At 35.1% G+C, this 11,743-nt stretch overlaps 1 protein-coding gene across 5 annotated transcripts in view; it reads left to right on the top strand.

The window, feature by feature from the left end:
- The window catches only part of LOC106478277 (ELAV-like protein 4), an 88,729-nt gene that overhangs the window by 31,692 nt on the left and 45,294 nt on the right, over window positions 1–11,743 (top strand). Inside the window, exons 1-2 of one of the 5 annotated variants that reach the window (XM_022381851.1) lie at window positions 9,918–10,096; window positions 10,224–10,418. The gene's annotated coding sequence lies outside the window, so the exon portion shown is untranslated. Of the gene's footprint in view, window positions 1–9,916; window positions 10,419–11,743 lie in introns of those variants that run through there. The other 4 variants (XM_022381854.1, XM_022381852.1, XM_013938808.2 and 1 more) reach the window with 4 other exon arrangements.

Consider the following 11,743-nt stretch of genomic DNA (forward strand, 5'->3'; position numbering starts at 1 on the left):
TCAAATCGCTGAATCACTGGGGGGGGACAAAGTAAAGATCTATATTTATTTTGACAGGTGCAATGAACAGAGGAGAGCACGTTAATGGAAGTAAAAAGAAACTTGTGAAGTTTCTATTGAGCTTGTTGACTCTGTTAAGAAGCAACACACACACACACACATATATATATTTTTTTCAGACTAATAGGCATAACTTTACATACAATGTTTTATAGCGCCACCCACGTCACTAATGGTTCTTACAATAGAAAAAGGTACCACCTGATCTGGTGTGTAAAATATCACTTTCTACATTTACATAGCGTATTCTACTTTACAATAATCTTTCTCATGAGAAAGCTTACGCGAAACCAGAGGCGAATGACCTAGGACAAGAGTAGCTAAAGTGAAAGGAATTTAATCACATTCCTTTACCAAATTACTAAAGTATGTAAGAAATACTAGGTATGCGTCTACATAATGCAATACATTGGGCACTAAAAATACTTACTAGTTGGGAATTAGTCGTTTTAAAAATAATAGGCTTTGATATACCAGTGTGCACTACGCAAACTTCAATTCAATAAGTTATACAACACTAAAATCCGTAGTTCGATTCCTTGTAGTGTACAGAACATAAATAACCTGTTGTGCATCTTTGCCATAAACCAAACAAACAAAATCATTCTCCACAAAATGAAGACTTCAGCAGAGGTAACGAATGTCGTTTTGTATAGTATTCCGAATAGATGCAAACCATAAACACTTCAAACTTATTTGAAACCCAACAAATTAGCCACTATGACGTTATTATGCACAATGTCAAGGGAGACTTACATTTGATTGGTTGCGTTTTTGTAAGAAGTGTAAGAACTACAATGTTTTTTTTTTTATGTATTTTGATTTCATGTTTCCGTATTAGTGCATTATTTCAATCTGCCAAGCAGATGCTATTTTGTGGCATTTCAAATTTTAAGGTATTAATGTTCTGATGGCGTATACCGAGTTACCAGAATATGCTGACAGAATGAAACAAACAAAGCTTTGTAACTAAATCCATTTTTTTCTTTCTTGTGGAAATCAAATTTGATGCAAGCGTGCTACAAACAAACAACGGTACGTGCTTTGAAACTTTCTGAAGAGAAAAACTGAAAAAAGTGGCCATTTTCTTTCAAAGTTAAACAAAGAAGAACATAAAGAAATACAATCAAATGATTTATAGGCCAGAAAAGCAGTCACTTTCCTGACAAAGTTTCAAAAAGTAAGAAAAAAAAGGAAGTTTTGTCATCAGATCAAATATGTACACAAAGAAGGGAAGCTGAATAGATCAAACATACACTGTGGCTTAGAACAAAATATTTCGCGGACATAATAAATTTTCTTAAAACAGCTCTTAAAGTGCACAACGCCACCTAGAGAAATTCAAACTATTTCTCAGTTAAACCTCGAGAGGATGGACAGTGGCACACGCTTCTTAATCTCTCTTTCTCTCCCGTCTAGGACAGGAAATTTGGGTAGGAACCAATCGGGTTTGTAGAATACGATAGAAGCTGACGCAGCTTTTTAAGAGACACAAATGAAGCTGGCGCGTGCTTAGAGATTTCAACTTCTTTCTAGTTATAGCAAGTGACTTTTTTATTTTTGATCACGGACACTTTGTTTGATTTTTTTTCGGATATTTTTCTCTTCGTCAGGAAATAAAATTAAGGGAAAATTTTTGTATACTTCTATAACAGCCACTTTCATCGTCTTATGTGATACAGTAAAGTTAGGCTTTTTCGGTATCATAACTTTTTTTCGTCGTGAAAAGTAATTTCATTCATTGCTTTTAGATGTATGTAAACTTAATATGACTTCGTTTTGAGAAATAGACAAGGTGCTATTACATTTTATAGCTAATTATACTAGAAATCACGAATTTAAACCATTATGCGAATTTATCATTGAAAATCGTTTCCCGTGAGCATATACAAAGTGGAGATTAATACGCAAGCACGTATACCTGCATATCCTGTAGCGTGTATGAATATAAGTTTTATCTTTGTATTTTAACATCACTAGATACAAGTAGACAAAACTAAAGGCAGACAACAATATCGTTCCTAACTAAGAAACTTAATGCTGTATGGTTAATTCGATCTTTTTTTTTCTCTACCTACGTGGTAAAAAAGAAAATTTAAATCGGTGAATAAAATACCAGTACATCCTATATTTCAGTTCTACGCCAAGAAGTTTCTAAACAGAGTTTTAAAAAAGTGTCATGTTGCGTCGCTATACGAATAAACTTGAATGTTAATTTTTTATTCCTTCTTTTGTTATTCTAGAAATATGTGAATTGTTGTTGCAGAAACTTAACTGATCACAATGATGACCAAGACATTCAGGATTCTTTAAAATAGACATCTTGTTTCAAGTGTTGTAAATCATATTCTTTTATCTTTGTAACGATCAAGCATAGCCTTTTTATTAGCGTGCCTGGAGTGTAAATTTGAAGATTCGTGGTTTGGGACTCGTTGTGATAGAGTGGCGGTCAAATCCAAGTATTCGTTCACACAGCAGTTGCTCAAAAGTTGGCGGTGGGTACCGTTGACTAACTGCTTTCTTTCTAGTTTATCAATTGAAAATCAAGGATAGCTATACGCTGTTAATTTTTGTGAATCTTTTTTTTTGCAAACATTTGTTGAACAAATTATCTCTAGAAGTGTATTCAAGTAAAGATTCAGCTGTGAAGTAGTAATATCTGTTAGGGATCTTATTACATAGTCTATAGGTAAAACGACAAGAAAATATTCTTAGATGCACATATGAAAAAAAATACACGTACAAAAACAAACTTTTACTGTTCCAAACTGTTTGTTTGAACACTAATACCAGAACGTTGTTTGCAAAAGAGGAAGATTTCTTTGAACACTAATACTAGAGCATTGATTACAAAACAAAGAAGTGAAGAGTTTTTAAATAAACACAGAGGACGAGACATAAAATGAATCTTAAAGGAAAACATTTGTCAATTAATGGGCAAAAAACAAACAAACAACTATTGGCAGATGAAATCTAAGTTACATTTTTAGAAAATTAAGTTCATCAGGTTAACATGGCAACATCAGATAAAAATTGCACTGAGCAATAAGTAAAGTTTTTACTGACGATACTATCTTTATCAGGTGAAACGGTGTTGTTTTTGTTTATTTAAGGTTTTCGGGCAAAAAAAACTGAAACAAAGGGTTACTTGCGCGTAGCCAATCCATAATTCTTAACTGATAGTCTAGAGGGAAGGCAGCTGGTTAACAGCATTACAGCCAACTCTTGGGGTACTCTTATCTGATGGAATAGTGGGAACTAGCTGGCACTTTTATAGTGCATCTTCAGCTTCATTGTTACGGTAATAGGTCGCGAATCATGAACTGTCGGATTGTCAGTCCCCGAGCTACTCTAGTTTTTTATTATTTAACCTATATAAATATGTGAACAATGTTTATACTTAGTAAGTTAGCACTGTTACGAACATTATTTACTGTTACGCTGGACACATTGGATATATTTCATGAATGTTTTTCCTAACTTTAAACGACAGAGGGCATGGCCTGAAGATTAAGGTGTTCGACTCACAATCTGAGGGACGCAGATTCGAATCCCCGTCACTGAACATGCCCGCCCTTTCGGCTGTGTGAGCGTTATATGACGGTGAATTCCACTATTCGTTGGTAAAAGGGTAGTCCAAGAGTTGGCGGTGGGTGGTGTTGACTAGCTGCCTTTCCTTTATTCTATCACTGCTAAATTAGGGATGGCTAGCGCAGATAGCCTTCGTGTTGTTTATCGCGAAATTCGAAACAAACTAAAACAATCTATATTTATACACATACATACATATATATAATGGAAATTTTCAGTAAACAAACTACAGTATGAACGCCGATTTATCTTTAACCAATTCTTTTAGAGAAATATATATATATATTTGATTAAATTTTCCAAGCGTATCGAGTCGACCCATCATCCCATGGGTCACATTAAGGAGCTCATATCATACTTTATAATATCATATTTAGCACACAAAAAGCAAACTGGTAACCAGATTATAGCTACCCACTGAAGATGAATCGAATATTCTAGAATATTTGCCTTTAAGGAAATGAGTAGAAAGATTAGATTCGGGTGACATTTTTTTAATGACAGAAGTGACAAAGTGCAGCTTATATAACCTGTACTTTAGAGGAGACACTTTAGTTTGGACGACATAACGCACGCAGTATGTGTGAGCTTGCGCAAGACCCGACTTTAACCTAGAGTTTTTATCTAATGGATGATTAATGCTAACCTTTATCACGCTCATTAGCAAATGGACTTAAAACTACATTAGCGTTCCCTGATTTGGTCTACGAGCAATACTTCTCAGCCGTTTCCATAGATACCTTGGATCTAACAAACAAAATTGGCCTTCTCCAAATGGTAGCTTCAACAGCCCAATGTGCTAATGTGACTTGAAACACAGTAGTCTCTAAACTTTCCAGAGTTTCACACACTTTCTTAATTGTATTCATATAGTCCTTTGGAATAAAGAAAAAAAGGAAACTTGATTTTGGACAAATAATTTTAAACATAAATAAGGTATGTATTAAATATGAAAAAAATAGAATTCCTTTTAGAAATATATATTTAGGAAACGAAACTGTGCTTTGACTAATTATCTTAATAATGGTATATTACTTTTCACCCAGCGCATCCTATTTAGTGGTATTTTATTTCCTTCAACCAGTTGAATTTCATTGACGCATAAACCAAAGCTATAACTAACAATTTACGTATTGTAGAAAATAATGTTAATCGAACAAATTAATAACACTTGATTAATTTAGCATTAACTATCTTAAAGGTTACTTTGTGGATACTCGGTTATTTTCACGTAAAATCACAACACTAAAATTAACGGTGTAAAAATTCGAAAACATCAAGATTAACATCATCGAATCACGTAGGATTGCATTCACATCCGGGCTCCTACTGTGGTTTTGGAATGGCACACTCTTCGTTGAAGCGTGGGTTATGAGGACAAAAGGGGATTCAGATATCAATAAGGTATTATATTACTTTAGTACGATTGTTTTTTTTTATAATTATTTCTATAAGGTAAGTAACATGTATTAAGCTAAGCGTGCATGTGATTTCACTGCTATAAATGTAAAATACACACACATAAAGGCTCAATTTTTAGGGCAAAGAGAAATAGTTTCTTATTATTTTACTTACATTACTGCCGTGGACAAAAAAAGAAAGAATATATATATATAACGTTATATAATCTCAATAAAGTTCTCTTCAGAATCTGAAATTAATAACATCTGTTTAATCAATTATTTGTTTACAAAATTCAATGCAACATTTTAAACTATATTTGTATCACATTGTCCTTACATGTTCTACACATGAAAGTTATTTCATAACTTACCATTTTTTCTGTTTGATATGTCTATCTTATCCACCTTTTTTGTGTACTTTCTAGGACAGGATCGCGATATCAATAAAGATTTTCCTTGACATAGAAGGCACACTGGTCGAAATACCGCCCTCTCAAGAAACAGGGAAGGAATAGTCTATAAGAAATTCTTACCTTCAAAACTAGGACTTTGATCACCTCTTTTCTACCTCCACAAGAGGGTACGTACGACAGGGGATTCTCTGAAAACCACAATTTAACAAAACTCTGAAGAGAACAATTAAAAAATGAGCGAGAATTTTCAGTACAATAACCATGGGCAAAGAATTACACTCGAGTAACGAACAACTAATCTATTCTTCAGCTTGCCTTTTCTATTGTTGAAGGGGGTCCAGTGGTGAGTACAAACTTTCTGAACAACAATCAAAATGCAGGGTAAAACAAAAGTTGCTACTTACTTGGATGGGTCAAAAGTTACTATACTATTGATATAACTTGTATGATACGGCTGGTACTAAAGAAAATAATATGAACACAATTGAGTTTAATAAAATAAAAAGAATAATATAACTAGAAATAAAATAAACGAGAAAAAAATTCGATTAACAGATCCCCTGAAAGTACTTTACAAATTTGTTTATTAGAAAGCTAGCTAGAGTACTCGTCCCCTGGATGAAAATTATCTAAATTCATGATTAATGAAAGGTTATCTTAGGACACGAAAAGTTGATTCCCTTATACGTAATTGTAAAGAAAATGCAAAGACGCCCATAAAAACTGCAAAACACAACATTTCAATTTGCATGTATCTCCCCATGGACCCAACAAACCCGCATACCAAATTTGGTGAAAATCCACCCACAGGAGGCGAGGTAGTGGTAAAAAACGCAAAAAAAGTCAATAAAAACGCAAAATAGCAAAACTTAAAATTTGTATGTGTTTCCCCATGGATCCATTGAACCTTCGTACAAAGTTTGGTGAAGATCCATCTAAAAGGGGCAAAGTAGTGGCAAAAAACTGCAAAAACGCACATAAAAACCGCAAAGCTGAAAATTTGTATGTACCCCCCGCATGGACCTAATGAAACTCCATACCTTCACACCCTGCAAAGTAGTTACATGGAAATACAACAGTACTATTATACTATTATATTGATATAGATAAACAGCTGAATCATTACTATAATCTTAATCAAATAAGGCATTGTTGATTATTCCCAAGCAAAGCTTTCCAATAGTTATTTTTTTTTTAATTTTGAATAGAGATTTGAGCTATTTGTGATATCTGGAATCTGTATTGCCCACCACCGTGGTCAAATTGGCACTAGTTTCCACGCTATGAGGGAATAAAACTCACGCTCCATCTAAACTCCCACACAAAACATGGTAATGGCCGCTCATGTTGCGCAATACGAGATCTGGTTCCTCAGCTCTTTAAAGCCGTTTCTACACGGTTTTCTCGAGTTCTGTCGATATAGATGATTTTATTGGGCCAGCTGTCTCGACAGAACTCACGTAAACCGCGATAACTCGCCACTGTAAGGTGCTAGGCATAGTACCTGCCTGAACATGAACACTTGTATTATTTTGTACTAGAGGAACACAGTTCGGCCAACCCTCTAAACTCCACATCTTCCGGCTAACGCCCTAAATTCCGCATCTTCGTGGACGAACCCCTATTGAAAGGTGAGTTATTTTGGCAGTAAAGTGTGTTTTTGAGGTTAAAATATCAAACCCTTTATCGGAGTACATTTTGCTTGTTTCTAACTTGAATACCGGAAACCGTGACACCCATCTAATCCTGTTTCCTTGACTGGCAGACTGGGTGTTAAACTAAACTATTATCCCACAGTGGCATAGCGCTAAGTCTGAAGGATAATAAAGCTAAAAACCAGGTTTCGATACCCGTGGTGGATACAGCACATGTAGTCCATTGTGTGACTTTGTGCTTAACTACAAATAAACAAATAAATAAACTGTATATAATATTTGTATCTGTTACTACACTTTAGCTCAACAATGGTTTTTGAGCCAGTACAAAGGTTTAAAAATACCATCTAACTTTTAATTAGCTTCTAAAGACCATTTTCAAGCATCTTATATTACCCACAACCACAGATATCAGATATGTCTAACCACGTCTTATTTTTGATAACCAGCATTGTATCTTCTTTTCTGAGCCCCCAGTGGCTAGAAACCGGGTTTCGATACCCGTGGTGGGTAGAGCACAGATAACCCATTGTGTAGCTTTGTGCTGAACTTCAAACAAACAAACCCTAAAGAAAAGGCTAGTTCGTGTTTTGTTCAAAATACCCTGTACTACTTTAACAGCAGGACAAGCTACATTTATTACTAAAGCCAAGGCAACAACTTTGTAACAAAGATTGTGGTATTAAATAATGTATTTGTACAAAAGTAAGCTGTTTTTTATTACAATTAAAAAAAACCATAATAAATATGTTCATCCATTAAATTATCGTTTTCGTTTTTAATTATGCACAAAGCTACACAAGGGCTATCTGTGCTCTGCTCACCATGGGGTTCATCCATTATTCTTTTAAGTGTCAATCAAAGATACGTCCTTCAAACCAGTAAGGGTTTTCACTAGACTGGCTATAAACATATTGAATTATAATCACATATTAGACAAAAATACGTATACTATATAAGGTAGGGAAATTAGACAGTGGTTAAATTTAGAGACGAATCATTAACCCTTGAATACCACATTATCCAGTAATTTACCCTCTAAAATAAAAAATAGACAGTTTCATATAAATAGTTATATATATATATAATATTGTACAACTTATTTCTTATAAATTACTTTCGATATTCAGATCCTTCTATAACAAAAATGATAAATCAAGAAATAGACATTACAAACGAGAGAAGAGGGTAGGAAAAAAATTGGTTTGTTTAAAATTTCGCGCAAAGCTACATAGGGGCTATCTGCGCTAGCCGTTCCTAAATTAGAAACGAAGGGCTAGAGGGAATACAAGTAGTCATCAACACCCACCGCTAACTCTGGGTTACTCTTTTAACAACCAATAGTGTGATTGACCATACATTATAACGCCCCCAACAGCTGAAAGGGCGAGCCTGTTTGGTGGGACGGGGATTAGAACCCGCAGGTGGCGAGTCGAGCACCCCTAACCACCTGGCCATGCGAAGCCGAAAAAGATTTGGCAGGAAAAATAGCAGCTATGTACTTTCCGGTAATAATGTGTTATAAGAGTAATGGTCAAACCCCACTATTCGGTGAAACAAGAGCAGCCAAAGAGACGGCGTTGGTCATTGTTAACTCGTCGCCTCTTCCCTCGTCTATCAGTTAAAAATTAGGGACGGGTATGCGTAGATAACATTTGTTTACAAATACATAATAAAATGTTTAATATATTTGTTCTTTGCTTGAAAGCAGCTTTCAATAACGAGTGAATGACGTATTTTTATCTGTTTTTACAACTTTGCTTTCTACAATATTTGTGTAAAAAAATAATATATTAAACTGAAACATCTTAACCGTATGAATATTATCAACAAATGTTTTGCAAATTCAATAAATTTTGTGTTTGGGGTAAAATAGTTGTAATGTAAGAAATCTAATGTAGTACGCGATATATATACAGCTTTCAAGCTTCCAATCAAACAGATGTGCTTTCGTTCAAAAAGAAAAGGAAAAAAAAAAAATGCAACAATGATCTAGTGCCTCGTGGGTTCCAGGCGTGTGAAACATCTACTACCCATTCACTGGTGGGCATTGTTAGCATTGGCATCAAACGTTCACGAGCTCGACCTAAATGAATACTGGTGCCATCTGTCGATCAGTTCTGTATCAACGAATTACTTTCAGTCTAATAAATTTGAAATTAGACTCACGCGAAACATTTACCTCCAGTTAAGTTGGTCATATTAAAAAAACCTTGTTGGGTCAGAATAATTTAAGTGTGCCCATCACGAAACTTCGATACCCCCCTCTCTTCCAATAAGCGTAACCTTTCACTTAATTAGAATTAATTAATTCCAGTGTAAGAGTGTACGAAAAAATTAACTTTGATGCATAGACGCCTTTACGTTTTATGGAGGTATTTTTAATTACGTACATACTGATATATTTTTAATATTACAATAGTTTCGGGCCGGCGCTGGTGGTCATATATAGCATTTTTGGAAATAGAAAGACTGAGAATCGTAAGTACAATTAGTCGTTACATCATAGAACTTACATAAAGTTCAATCCATGTATTTAAGTTACATAAGCCCGCTTCTTATCTTTTTTTTTTTAATTAAGCAAAGGGGGTTTAATAATCAGTAAAGCAATAAAACTGCTGTTCGTGTTCAGCTGATTTACATGTTCCTGTAAGGGCTAACCGCTTGACGCAGCTTATAGGAGAGTCTTCCGCGCTCACATTTTTTTATACATTGAGTACAAAAGTCACCGCAAGGAAACTCTGGTAATCGTTTGCCGACACTGCACTCACACAGTTAAAGTCAACTCAACTTCACTTCTGCTAAAATCCTCAGATCGTTCTGTTGGCGCGAGTCAATCTAGACTTGCGCAGCTGGCGTTCCTGCTCGCGCGGAGCGACACGCGCATAATAAGCTGTGTCACGGCTGCTGTTTAATGCAGGTTGGAGGGAGAGACGAGGGCATTTAGTTCCTGTCGTCAAAGCGGCTCAGTTGAGTTGAGTAGTTAAGAAGTTGTGCGCCGGTTTCGTTCTTTTCCTTCTGTTTTTGTTTCGTCGTTTTATCTCTAGTTAATTCACACTCCTTTTTTGTATACATTTCAATTGTTTCTATCATCGAAACAGATCCTTTTCACAACAATTATAACAAATACCGGGGACTGGGTAGAGGCAGCTACATAATCCTTCCAGTGGAGAAGAAAGGATTTCAACTTTCACCGTTGTATTTGGTTCGTCGTTGGTGTGTTCCACACGAGTTAGTCACCGTGCAGGCATTTCAAGGTATAGAAGCTGTAGCAGAGCAGCTGGGGGCTTTGCAAGGTAAGTGTGGAAAATACACTCCTTATTGAAGAAATATTATTATATTTTAGTTTTTTTTTTCTTTAAAACGTTTCAGATCAGTCACTCGAACGCACATGTGGCTTTTTAGCGTGTTTTACGGTTGTAAAAAAAAACTAAACAAAGAACCAGAAGTTTTGTTAAGTTTCCGGTCATCTTATGCCTAAACATATCACTTGGTTCTGTTATCTTCTTGGCCAATTTCAGTGTTATCACTGTAACATTATAGTGGACGTGTCATTCCTATTATATCAGTCTACTGACCATGGCTTGGCATAGATTTACGGGTTTGATTCTACGTTTTGCACGTGTTTAATTTTTTTTATCTTAGTAGTACTCTTATTTGATTCAAGTTGTTTATAAACAATAGGTTTTATTACCAAAATACCAGATTTATTTATTATTAATTCCGGCACTAATGTAATATAACATATGATTTAAATAATAATTCCACCAGTTTGTAACAAGACCGGAAAGATTCAGCCTTTCAGTCTAACATTAACAACGTGACTTGTGATAAGGTGTACTTGAACCGAGACATCGTGTCTTCGTATTGGTGACAATGTTTTGTTATCATTAAAACTAGCTGATGTCTGATGCCTGGAGTGTGTACTTTCCATAGTTTTTATGGCAAGGAATAATAATAATAATTATCATTATTATCAGATCTTTCTCTTGTTTATCCTGATTACTGAGTTTATTGCGCGTTCCTGGTTTTACACTGTATTGTTTTTTTTTTTTTTTGCTCTGTAATGTTCATAATGTGTACGACTTGATGATAATGTTAGTCAAGTTTGCTTTTCTTCACATATAAAGTTTATTTTAGTTTGAGAAATTTAAGTTTCTGTATCAATATCTTGGTTGAAATTACATTGGCCAGTCATTTGAGCAGCTGCAGAAAACGAAAATGGCCGAATAGCACGTGACCCTCAAAAACCAACCGTATCGTCTGTCCTCTTAAGAAGCAGGAATACAATACTTTTATCAACAAAATCTCAAACACCCAACAGTGTAACGTTTTCATTAATTTGTAACTTTGACGGAAGAGTATACAAACATAGAGGTATAACGTAATGCCAGTAGTGAGTATGTTTGTACTTAAGTAGCAAATCATGTACACATGTTTATCTTTTGCATAGGTCGTGTATGGCACCCAAGCATTGAATATTATTATTATTGTAGTTAGAAGAAAATGATTAAGTAGAACGCATATGACTGGACACTGTGTTTTAAGTACGTGGTAGATCTATTTTGTACTTACTCGACTGTCCTCTCGTAGAGAGAGAGAGAGAGAGAGAGAGAGAGGA

This window comes from Limulus polyphemus, unplaced genomic scaffold (genome assembly GCF_000517525.1).
Source record: "Limulus polyphemus unplaced genomic scaffold, Limulus_polyphemus-2.1.2 Scaffold195, whole genome shotgun sequence".
In the NCBI taxonomy this organism is placed as follows: Eukaryota; Metazoa; Arthropoda; class Merostomata; order Xiphosura; family Limulidae; genus Limulus; species Limulus polyphemus.